The sequence below is a fragment of the Dasypus novemcinctus genome, chromosome X, assembly GCF_030445035.2.
Source record: "Dasypus novemcinctus isolate mDasNov1 chromosome X, mDasNov1.1.hap2, whole genome shotgun sequence".
Taxonomy (NCBI): domain Eukaryota; kingdom Metazoa; phylum Chordata; class Mammalia; order Cingulata; family Dasypodidae; genus Dasypus; species Dasypus novemcinctus.
The window spans coordinates 30716090-30727945 of NC_080704.1; the positions used below are offsets into that span (position 1 = coordinate 30716090).

Consider the following 11856-nt stretch of genomic DNA (forward strand, 5'->3'; position numbering starts at 1 on the left):
TAATCAGTTGTTTCTAAGTGCTGCATAATGGTCAATTATTTCTATAAGTTTTTACTATACACTCTCCTAGTGATGGTCACCCAGGTAGCCTCCAATGCCATATAAATAATGAAGCAATGCACATCATCTTGCATGTCTCCTTAGAGACCAGTAGATACTTACACAGATGCAGAATTGCTGTGCCACAGGTCGTATTTTTTTAATCTGACAAAGTAGTGCCAGATTGCTCTCCAAAATGGTTGTACCATCAGGACATGATACACACACTGTGCCACCAAAACTTGGCATTAACCAGCTTCCTGAAATTTTGCCAGTCTATTATTATTGTGAATTCCTATTAGTTCACTTTTAATTGACATTTTTGTGATTAACAGTGACTTTATTATTTTCACTTTTTAGAATTCCTTTTCTATTAAATTGTTCACTTTTCTATTAGAGAGTATATGTATTTCTTGTTGTTTTTTAGCCATTTCTTATTTCATCCCTCAAAAATCTGTTCGTGGTAGGGAAGTGGATGTGGCTCAGGCAACTGGGCTCCCACCTAAGCGAGCCGGCATGACTGGTAGGTGCGGCAAGCTGACATAACAAGAGACACAAGAAGAAAAGAAAATAATCGGAGACACAACAAAGCAGGGAGCAGAGGTGGCTCAAATGATTAGACATCTCCCTCCCACATCGGAGGTCCTGAGTTTGGCTCCTGGTGCCTCCTAAACAAGGAAGACAGACTCAGCAAGTGAAAAATGAGATGATGGGGAGAAAAAAAAATCCTCCTGTGGTGACTATAACTGAACAGAAACTTTTAGCTGTGATGTAGTAAAAATTGCCATATTTTTTTCTCTTTTAGTAAACATGCACTAATCATCTATTAAGTGCTGGATTCAAGGGGAGGGATACTTATATGACTAAGTTAGTCCCAATTACCCAGGAATTATTAGTTAAGGAGAGAGAATCGTAAATTGTAATTAAAGGTAGAATTGAGTGAAAAATAAAATAAACTGAAATGGTAACACAGGAATCAGAAAAATAAATATTAAGATTGGCTTTGCCAAAGTCATGAGTCTAGAAAGAAAAAATCTTCACTCCTTGTGCGAAACTAAGTCAGCCTTTTTACCTTTTTCTTAGCTATGGATGGTCTAAATTTTCTAGCTGTTTGCCTAGTGGTAATGCCAGATCCTTAACCTTTTTTTATTTAATATTTATTTTTATTTTATTTATTTCTCTCTCCTTCCCCCCCGCTCACCCCAGTTTGTCTGTTCTCTGTGTCCATTTGCTGTGTGTTCTTCTTTTGTCTGCTTCTGTCGTCAGTGGCATGGGAATCTGTGTTTCTTTTTGTTGCGTCATCTTGTTGTGTCAGCTCTCTGTGTGGGTGGCACCATTCCTGGGCAGGCTGCACTTTGTTTTGCACTGGGCAGCTCTTGTTACAGGGCACACTCCGTGCGTGTGGGGCTCCCCTACACGGGGGACACCTCTGCGTGGCACGGCACTCCTTGCGCACATTGGCACTGCACATGGGCCAGCTCCACACAGGTCAAGGAGGCCCAGGGTTTGAACTGCGGACCTCCCATGTGGTAGATGGACGCCCTATCCACTGGGCCAAGTCCCCTCCTTAATCTTTATTAACAAGAGCATTTATTGAGACAGATAACTGTTTGTAGAAGCTGGTGGTGTGGATATGACTAAGAAACATACCCTGGGGAGCTGATGTAGCTCAGTGGTTGTGTGCCTGCTTCCCTTTTATGAGGCCCTGGGTTCAATCCACAAAAAAAAAAAAATAAAAATAAAAATAAACATGTCCTGCCTTAAGAAGATTACAGTCAAAATGTAATTGTGTACCCATTATTTTAAAAGTTTGTTTCCTTATAGATTATAACTGATTATAGTTTTAATTATGTTATATTCGTTTGCTTTCATTTCTCACTATTTTGTTAATTGAAATATTTATGAGTCATCTGTAAATATAACTATATATATTACCCCTGTCTGGCTTTGCCATTTCTTAATGGTTCGTTTAGTTTAGTCTCCTCACTTATTATATTATGCAAATTAAACTATTTACAACCTTATTGTAACCTGTACCCAAACATATTACCCCAGCTGGACTTGTTTTTTTGTTTTTTCTTTTAAGGAGCTACAGGGGATTGAACCCAGAACCTCAAACATGTAGTTCAGGTGCTCAATCACTGAACTACATCTGCTCCCCTCGACCAGTTCTTAATGGTTTGTTGAGCTTAGTCTCTTTACTTGTTATCTTATGTTAATTAAGCGATATACAACTCTATTGCAAACTGTAACCAGATGCTCTGCCCTAGCCAGATCTTGTCAGTATGCAAAACAAACAAACAAACAAAAAAAACCAGACTTTGGGGCTATACTTGACACACTTCCAGTTGAAGAAACCAATGTCTCCCAACATCCTAACCTCACTGACTCCACCTCCCCTTATTTGAATTTCATAAAAATTTCAGTTTCTCCAATTCAGGGAACAGATCAAAAGCTTTTCTTTACCTATAATAAAACTTTTTCCCTCTCTAAAACTCCAATAACATAGATTGGTTGATATGCTTATCAGCAGGGAACAGGTCAGGCAACAAAAATACCTAGAAATAGTTCCTTTCAACAAACAGGATATGGACATCTGGAACCTTCCTATAAACTATTTAACTCTCAAATTCAGTAATTCTTTCTGGATTCTCTTCTGCACATTTTAGCATCAACCCTTAAAACATTAGCAATTCTACATTTAAACTTAATATTTATTTTGTTTGTTTTATTTAATGTAGCTGCGTCCCATGGGGAGATGGTTTGGATGTACCTAGAGAGTTGAGAAAATGCAGTTAATAAGCATAATGAGCTGGATTGGTTGATACTTGGAAACAGTGTATCAATGCAATCAAATTTTCACTTTAAAATGATTATTCAAACCACAGTGTGAGGAATGTTTTAGGTTTATTTGGGTACTGGAGTAGTGGATAAGATGAGTATAGGAGAAAAGAAAAACTGGTCATTGGACGAATCTTTCATATTGTGGTAAATGATCTTTACATAGATATTGGCAGCAAGTTTCATTGTCTATGTAGAATGGAGAGAAATACCAGAAAGGAACCAGGGTCTGGCTGTGGCTATTAGAGCTTGAGCTGACATCTAGATTGCTAGGAGCACAAATAGATACCCCTATCCTAGAAACTGATGCAGTTCTCTTGGGACTCCAGGACAGTAAAGACTTAATTAAAATCCAAAGAGGAAAATCATGAAACATAAATGAACTTTGTTTAATCTATTCTCTCCTTCCTTAACTCTTGATATTTATCAAGAATGCAATTAGAGGGGAAACGGACTTTGGCCCAGTGGTTAGGGCGTCCGTCTACCACATGGGAGGTCCACGGTTCAAGCCCCGGGCCTCCTTGACCCGTGTGGAGCTGGCCCATGTGCAGTGCTGATGTGCGCAAGGAGTGCCGTGCCACACAGGGGTGTCCCCCGCGTGGGGGAGCCCCACGCGCAAGGAGTGCACCCATAAGGAGAGCCGCCCAGCGCAAAGGAGGGAGCAGCCTGCCGAGGAATGGTGCCGCTCACACTTCCCATGCCGCTGACGACAAGAGAAGTGGACAAAGAAACAAGACGCAGCAAATGGACACAGAGAACAGACAACGGGGGGGGGGGGGATTAAATTAAAAAAAAAAAAAAAGAATGCAATTAGAAAATTGCATTTGGGGGGTCTGTCATTGATGATTTTCAATTTCTGGCTTAGTGAGCTGATATAAATAAACCATTATGCTGAATTCAACAGACTCTTATTGCCTAACAGAAAACAAGTTCAGAAGTATGAGATAATGCAAATATTTTCTCCCCATCTGTGAGTTGTCTTTTTATTTTCATGATTGTGTCTTATGAAGGATAAAATATTTTAATTTTATTAAGTCCAATTTATCCATTTTTTAAAATCGCTTGTGCTTTTTTGGTCACATATAATAATTTTACTTATTTTAACATCACAATTTGGTTATGACTGGCAAAGTGAGACCACCACATGGATAATTCATATAAATTTTACTTATATTAAGAATTCTGTCAGGAAGCAGATGTGGCTCAACTGACAGAACGTGCACCTACCATATAGGAGATTCAGGATTTGAACCCAGGGCCTCCTGGCCCAGGTGGTGAGCTGGCCCATGTGTGGTGCTGTCGTGCACAAAGAGTGCCATGCCATGCAGGGGTGTCCCCCGTGTAGGGGAGCCTCATGCACAAGGAAGGCGCCATGCAAGAAGAGCTGCCCTGCGTGAAAAAAGTGCAGCCTGCCCAGGAGTGGTGCCGCACACACAGAGAGCTGATGCAGCAAGATGACGCAATAAAAAGAGACACAGATCCCCGGTGCCACCGAGAATACAAGCAGACACAGAAGAACACACAGCAAATGGACACAAGAGAGCAGACAACAGTTAGGGGGGTGGGGAGAAGGGGAGATAATAAATAAAATAAATCTTTAAAAAAAAAAGAATTCTATCAACTCTAATTATGTTTAGCAATATAAAAGAGAAAACTCAAAATGTAGATTAAACATTATACATTTTATTTTTTTCCCATCAATCTGACAGAGTTCTGGGAATTCCCAAAAGTGTCAAAAAAGCCTATTTAACCAACTCAGATAAGGGAATTGCTGCTTGGTTGTTGGAAGATCCATCACCTACGTTCCCCTGACTGTCACCTGGAACCCAGAACAAAGATTTGCTGAAGTCTCCAAAGGCATTACATCAGGGAAACTTGACCCCATGTTTCTGCTTCAACATGCTATTTGGAAGAATGGCATCAGAATTTCCACAGATCAGGGCAGTAAGAAGGAATCAACCTGATAGAAGAAAGCAAGACAGCCAATTCAGAATACAGATTTCTTTGACATTTATAAAATTAGAGTTCTAAATTAAAAACACACACACACACAAAAGATTATATATCAACAAAGCTCAAAACAATCAATTCATTGGGCACTCTTTTTGATCAGCTCAGTTTATGCAGCCCTGGTGTAGCTTTGTATGGAATTATCTTCACTTAACATTCATAAATTGGAGGACAATTCCCTAAAGGAAAACTGGAATGCAACCTTTCCAACACAATGGAAAAGATTCTGAGCATCTAAAAGCTAATGATAGTTCACTAGTGACCATCTTTAGGTTAACTTCTGAAAGCCAATTTTCTGCATTGAATTTTCCAGATGAGTAATTCATCAAATGGCCAATTTGTCCGATCATCAAATTTCCTAATAATCAACCACTAAATATAGAGATACACCTAGCATGGTTATAAAGACATTGCTAATGTCCAAGGTTAGTCTCTGAAGATCACAAATATTCTTCTGAATATTAAAAACATCCAGAAAAGCATATTTCACCATGACCCAAATTTCAGCATTTTATCTGAATAAGTCTATTTAATCTGTTTTTCAAGTTCTGTTTCCTACATTTTTTTAGAAATATTTTAATATTTATAGTATTTTTATTTTAACCAATTTCCTTAATCTATCTTAAAAACTTTCATATGCATGATTAATATACATTGGCTTTGAGGAACTAATCAAATGACTTAGTAAAAGGTCATCTTTTCCAGGTACATTCATTTACTTATTGAAAACTTAGGAAACTCTCCACAAATTGCTGCCTAATTTTTGTCTTTCCATTATTTTTTCTGAAAAATAAAATTCAGAGTTTCGTTGGTGACTAGATACTTGAAATTGATCATGGATTTTTGGTATGTTTTTAAATATATGACCGATTTATTAATTTAATGAGAACGTTAGTTTAAATTATATTTACATTTTAATTACAGTTCATTTAAAATTCTAATTCCCTTTGGATGTTTTGACTGGAAATTTAAGTATTTTATTTAATTTGAATTAAAAAATAACACAGGCTGAGAATCTTACTATATTGGCATTCCTGAACTGGGCACTTAGACCATGTCATCTGTGTTGGTTTTATTTTTAGGTAGTCTCTCTCTTCCAATGGTAGCCTGAGATGCTCACTCAAAATGTAATCCCCAAAACAGCAGCATCAACATCTCCTATGAACTTGTTAGAAATGCAAATTCTCATGCCCCACCCCAGACCTTCTGAGTTAGAAACTCTGGGGGTAGAATGAGGATCCAGCAATCTGTGTTTTAACAAGCTTTCCAGGGGATTATGATGCATGCTAAAGTTTAAGGACAAACCAATATTCCCTATGAGATATCACTTACTGTGCAGTTTTGACATGAAAGAGTCCTCTCTTGACCCCTGAGCGGTTTCTGAAGATCCAGAGCAGAAGGTATCACTTTGTCTCATCCTTCTATGAGCTTTAAGCATGCATGCAGAACCTGTCACATGTATGACTTATTTCAGCTCTTTCTGGGTCTATAGCCAGAGAGAATTTTAATGGGTCATCTGCAGTGTTAACTTGGATCCCAACTTTCAAGCAGGGATCTATGGACTGGATAATTTTCTTACAGAGTCTTTTTTTTTTTTCTTTTCTTTTCTGTGTTCCAAGGCTCTCACTGTATCTGGGATAGTTTACTGTCAATCTGGCCTTGTTAGGGGCAAACTATCTGAAGCCTCTTGCACTTGGCTTGAGGCAGGTAGAAAGCAATCTTTGTCCCTCTCTCATGAGAACAGAGAAAATGCCTACCACAATGAAAACTCACTCAAAAAAGTCTTCACCCCTTGTTCCACCTCTATTTTTAAAATATCTCAGAGTTGACTAATGGGCTAATGCCAGCAGAAGCAGTTTAGGTCCAGTTCCTTTGCAAGATCATCCAGTATCTCACTTCAGAATATGGGGTACCTGGCATTTACTATTTTGGCCTTTGAAGCCTCTCCCCTTAGATGAGCAGACATGTTGCTTTCCATGGGTTACATCTGACCCACAGCAACTTTATTCAAGACACCCTTAATTATAGGCACTACGGGTACATTTTCTTATCTAGTTTACTTATATCAAACACTCCTGTTGTTCCTAGTCCACAGGCCTGACAGTCCCATAACATGGTTTTGACTGTGTACTGCTGTGGTCTCAGAGTTACCCTCACAGTGGAGGTTTCCCTGCCCATAAGGACATGGGGGGCTCCTCCATTGGGTGTGAAACCTCCTCCTCTTATTGCTTAAGAGCACAGGTTCTGGAGTTAGGCTTTGTGGTTCCAATCTGAGCTTGGCCACTTAGGGGTCCTGTGGGGCCACAGGAAAGTTATTTAATGCCAATCCTCAGTTTCTTTACTGGTATACTGGAAATATTTCAATATCTTCCTTCCCCATGTAGTGAAGCTGAAACGAGAGGATGAATATAAAACATTTGTACAACTCCAGGTATACAACCTAGTAGCTCTCTTTACTAGCAATATTAAACAAATGTTAGACTCAGTCTAAAACAGTCAGAGAGAGGGTGGCAGCAGTTCCAAAAATGCCATTCCCAAATAGGAACAGTGATATAACTTGTAAACTTCTTAACAATGCAGATTCTCAGGGTTCCACCCACCCAGACCACCCAGACCTACCTGGAACACTTCAGTTACCTGAGAATTCTATACTTAAAAAACCAAACCAAAACAAACCTATTTATGGTTCTCTTTTTTTTTTTCATGGTTCTTTCTTTTCAGAAGCAGAAAACACTTTTGGCTGGCCTATCCAATCTTTCCTCATAGAATAGTACAGCAAGAATCTTCAGTGTGGTCCCCAGATCATCATCATCTAAGAACTTGCTAGAGATGCAAATTTCCAACTTCTCCTACCCAGATTTACTGAATCAGAAACTCTGAGGATGAGATGGGACCCACCACTCTAGCTTTGAACAAGTTCTCCAATGATTCTGATTCATGCCAAAGTTAGAGAACCACTATGCTCAAGACCCCTAGTTGTCTACACTGTCTGCAAATTAGAATCCCCTGGGAAGTCTTTGAAAACAAATGAACCTGTAGGTTTTACAACCAGAAATTCTCATTACATTGAAGTGAGGTGTGGTATAATTTGGGTAACAGGTGTTTTAAGAGCTCCTCTAGGGATTCTAATGTGTGGTAAGGGTGGGACACACTGCTCTAGGCATAACATGTCCACCTTTACCAAATGCACCAAGGAAAGACATTGCCATTCCAGCAATCTCAGGGAAAGAACTCACATTAACCTAACATGAGTTATGGCTCACCCCTTCACTAAGAACTTTTGCCAAGGGGATAGAGGATTGATGGAGGCTTGATCACATTCTCACCTCTATAGTGTAGGGAAGTGTCAGCCCCCCTGACAACTAGGACTGAAATTTAGTTATTTCTAAAAGGAGAATCAGAGAAAGCAGATGTGGCTCAAGTGACTGGGCTTCTGCCTACCAAATGAGAGGGCCCAGGATCGATCCCTGGGGCCTCCTGGTAAAAAGAGTGCCTATGTGGCAAGCTGAGTGCCCGTGTGGTGAGCCAGTGCCCATGCAAGTGAGTCACGCAGGGAGATGATGATGCAACGAAAGAGAGCTGGAGGGGAGAGTCAAGGAGAGGCGCAACAGAAACCAGGAACTGAGATGGTGCAAGTGACAAGGAACCTCTCTCCACATTAGAGGTCCCCAGGACTGAATCCTGGTGAATCCTAGAGGAAAAAAACGAGAAGAGAAGACAAAAAGAGAACGAGATAGATACATAAGATCACACAGTGAATTGACACAGACTGCAAAACACAACAGGGTGTGGGGAGGGGAAAGGGGAAAAAGGAGAATCAAAACTGAGAAATGGACAGTGGGAAGAGCAAACAACAAATGTCTAATTAATCAATTATTTGGACAGAGTTTTCATTGCCACGTTTTCGGTTAGTGTTTTTTAATTTGTTTGCTTATCCTTTGAGTGCTTACCATATCTGCAATCATGTTTTCTTCCCAATTCTGGAACAAATTTCTAAATTTCTTTCTCTAGAAATATATTCTTTTTTTGTGTTTTCTGAACTATTGATATAGAGTTGTATTAAGGAATTATTGCATTTTTCAATTTCTTATATATTTTGGTCATAATAACTTCTCAATTTACACAAAATCTTGCTCTGTGTTCTCCCATGTTAAACTTGTTGTGCATGCTGAAACCTTGACTATTCTCTCATTTAAGCTAGCAATAAGAAAAATATAACCAAAATATTCAAAACTTTTCCCATAAGTTAAAATCAATTAGACAAAAATAAGAATTAAGGTATGCCAATATTAGAAAGGACTCAAAGATAAATCTTCCATAGATGTGTAAATAATTATGATTGTATGCATTTACAGGCAATGCGAGGCAACCAAAACTTATTAGAATTCATACAAATATTATATAAAATGACAAAGTAAAAAATATTTATGAAAACATTTTCATATATAATAAAAATCACTAAGACATTATATAGGATAGAAGATATTATAGTACAGTAACAACAATTTACATACTGTGCAGTAAAGGGTTAACTCAGAAGGCTTGGGTAGCCTAAATTCTATATATTCTAAAGATGTTCAGGACTGGCCCTTCAATAGCTCCTGTGAGATCACCTCTCAAAGAGCCTTTGAATACTTGATGCTTTGGGCCCTACCAGAGAGTTTATATAAATAATGTGATTTATGTTGACTGCCTGTGACTTTGGTCCATGCTGTATTAGTTTGACCACTGGGGATGGGAAGCTGGAGACCGAGTATCTAAGGTCAGGCATGTGTGCACTCTAGTCTCTGACCAAGGCCCGGGTGGGTGAGCTTCCCTGGTTGGCACTACTTTGCACAGATTGTCATACATAGCTATTGAAAAAATTAAGCATGATCCATGTGTCTCCACTTAAAAAGGACAATAGGAATACTATGCCTGGTTGGTCCTGGATACTTATGTGTCTTCTCTCTTTGCTGATTTAAATGTGTATCATTTCACTGTAATAAACTGTAAAAGTGAGTATAACAGCTTTTCTGAGTTATGTGAGCCTTCCAATGAATCACCAAAACTGAGGGTGGTCACTGGGACTTCCAGCACATCAATGAATAAATAATGACTGATATGAACACTCTTTACCTAATTTGCATTACAATGCAGACAGTGGAAGCCTGCTCTTTGTCTTTCCTGGACTCTCCTCAATCTGCTTTTTTTCCTTTGCAGATTTTAACCATAATCACTTTGTTATAATAATAAACAAGAGAGTGACTATAACAGCTTGTTCTAAGTTCCCGAAGTCCTTTAAGAGAATCATTGAAACTAAGGGTGGTCCTGGGGACCAAAGCCCACAGCACATCAATGAATAAACAATGTCAGATATGAATACACTCTCTCTTCCTAATTCAAATAGCATAGGAATTACTAAAATAATGCAGGCTTCTGGAAGCTTCTACCGAGTTTCTCCACGACACTTCTCTATCTGCCTTTTCCTTCGCAGATTTTAATCTGCTTCCCTTTGCTCTAACAAACAAGAAAGTGAGTTTAATAACTTGTTCTGAGTTCACTGAGTCCTTTAGAGGTAACTGAAACTAAGGACGGTCTTGAGGACAGCCAGCATATCAAAAAATAATTCTTATATGAAGACTCTACATAATTCAAATAGCATAGGAATTACTAAAATCATGTGATCTTCTGACAGGTTCTACCGTGTTTCTCCTGGACACTTCGCTATTCGCCATTTCCCTTAGCAGACTTCAATGCATGACAATTTGCTGTAATAAACAAGACCGGAAGTATAACAGCTTGGTCAGGGTTCAATAAGTTGTTTTAGAGAATCGTTGAAACTAAAGGTGGTTCTAGGGACTCCGAGAAGATGAATGAGCGGATAATGCCTGAAATGAACATTTTTTACCTAGTTCAAATAGCATTGGAATTAATAAAATGATGTAGGCGTATGGAAGCTTCTACCGTGCTTATCTTGCATTCTACTCTATCTGCCTTTTTTCTTAGCAGAATTTAACCCGTGTCACTTTGCTGTAAGAAACAAGAAAGTGAGTATAACAGCTTGCTGTAAGATCACTGAGTCCTTTAGAAATAATCGAAAGGACAGTGGTCTAAGGTTCACCAGCACATCAATGAATAAATAATGTCTGATATGAAGATTACCAAATTCAAATAGCAGAAGAATTACTAAAACCTTGTGGAATCTGGCATTTCCCACCATGTTTCTCCTGGATTTTTCTCTATACACCTTTATCCTTAACAGACTTTAACCCCAGTCAATTTGCTGTAATACACAAGACCGAGAGTATAAAAGGTGGGTGCTTTGGATAGATCATCTGATACATGAATTTATCTTTAAAAAAATGCTTAATAAACTAATAAATAATTGTGGGCAAGAATAGCCAGAAATAGCAGCTATATATAGCAGGGGAAGCAGAGAGAGAGAGGGGTGAGGAATTTTCTTGTTTGTCTGTCTGTTTTTTGTTTTTTATTATTATTGCCATAATGAAAATGCTTTAATAATGACTGAAGTGATGAATGCCCAATTAAGTGTTTATACCAAATACTATTTATTGTAAACTTTGGATGAATTGTATGCTTTGTTATTAATATGTATCAATAAAATTGATATGTTTAAAAAAAAAGGTGGGTCAGAGTTCAGCAAGTCCTTTTAGAGAATCATCGAAATGAAAGGTGGTCTTAGGCACTGGACGCAGAAAAATGAAGAGATAATTCCTGATATGAACATTCTTTATCTAATTCAAATAGCAATGGAATTTTAAGATGATGTCGGCTTCTCTGAGCTTCTACCAAATTTCCCCCAGAATATTCTCTATCCGCGTTTTTCCTACACAGAATTTAATACGCATAACTAGGTGATAATAAACAAGAAAATGAGTACAAGAGTTTGTTCTGCATTCATACACACATTTAGAGGTCATCAAAACTAAGGAGGTTCTTGGGCCCGCCAGCACAACATGGAAT

At 38.5% G+C, this 11856-nt stretch overlaps 1 long non-coding RNA gene across 1 annotated transcript; it reads right to left on the minus strand.

Moving 5' to 3' along the window:
* Positions 1–4541: 4541 nt before the first annotated feature.
* LOC131277219 (uncharacterized) lies at positions 4542–7248 on the minus strand. The gene is made up of 2 exons (XR_009184384.1): positions 6223–7248; positions 4542–4840 (listed from the first exon to the last, which is right to left on the minus strand). It is a non-coding gene; the product is annotated as an uncharacterized lncRNA (long non-coding RNA).
* Between the last annotated feature and the right edge of the window lie 4608 nt (positions 7249–11856).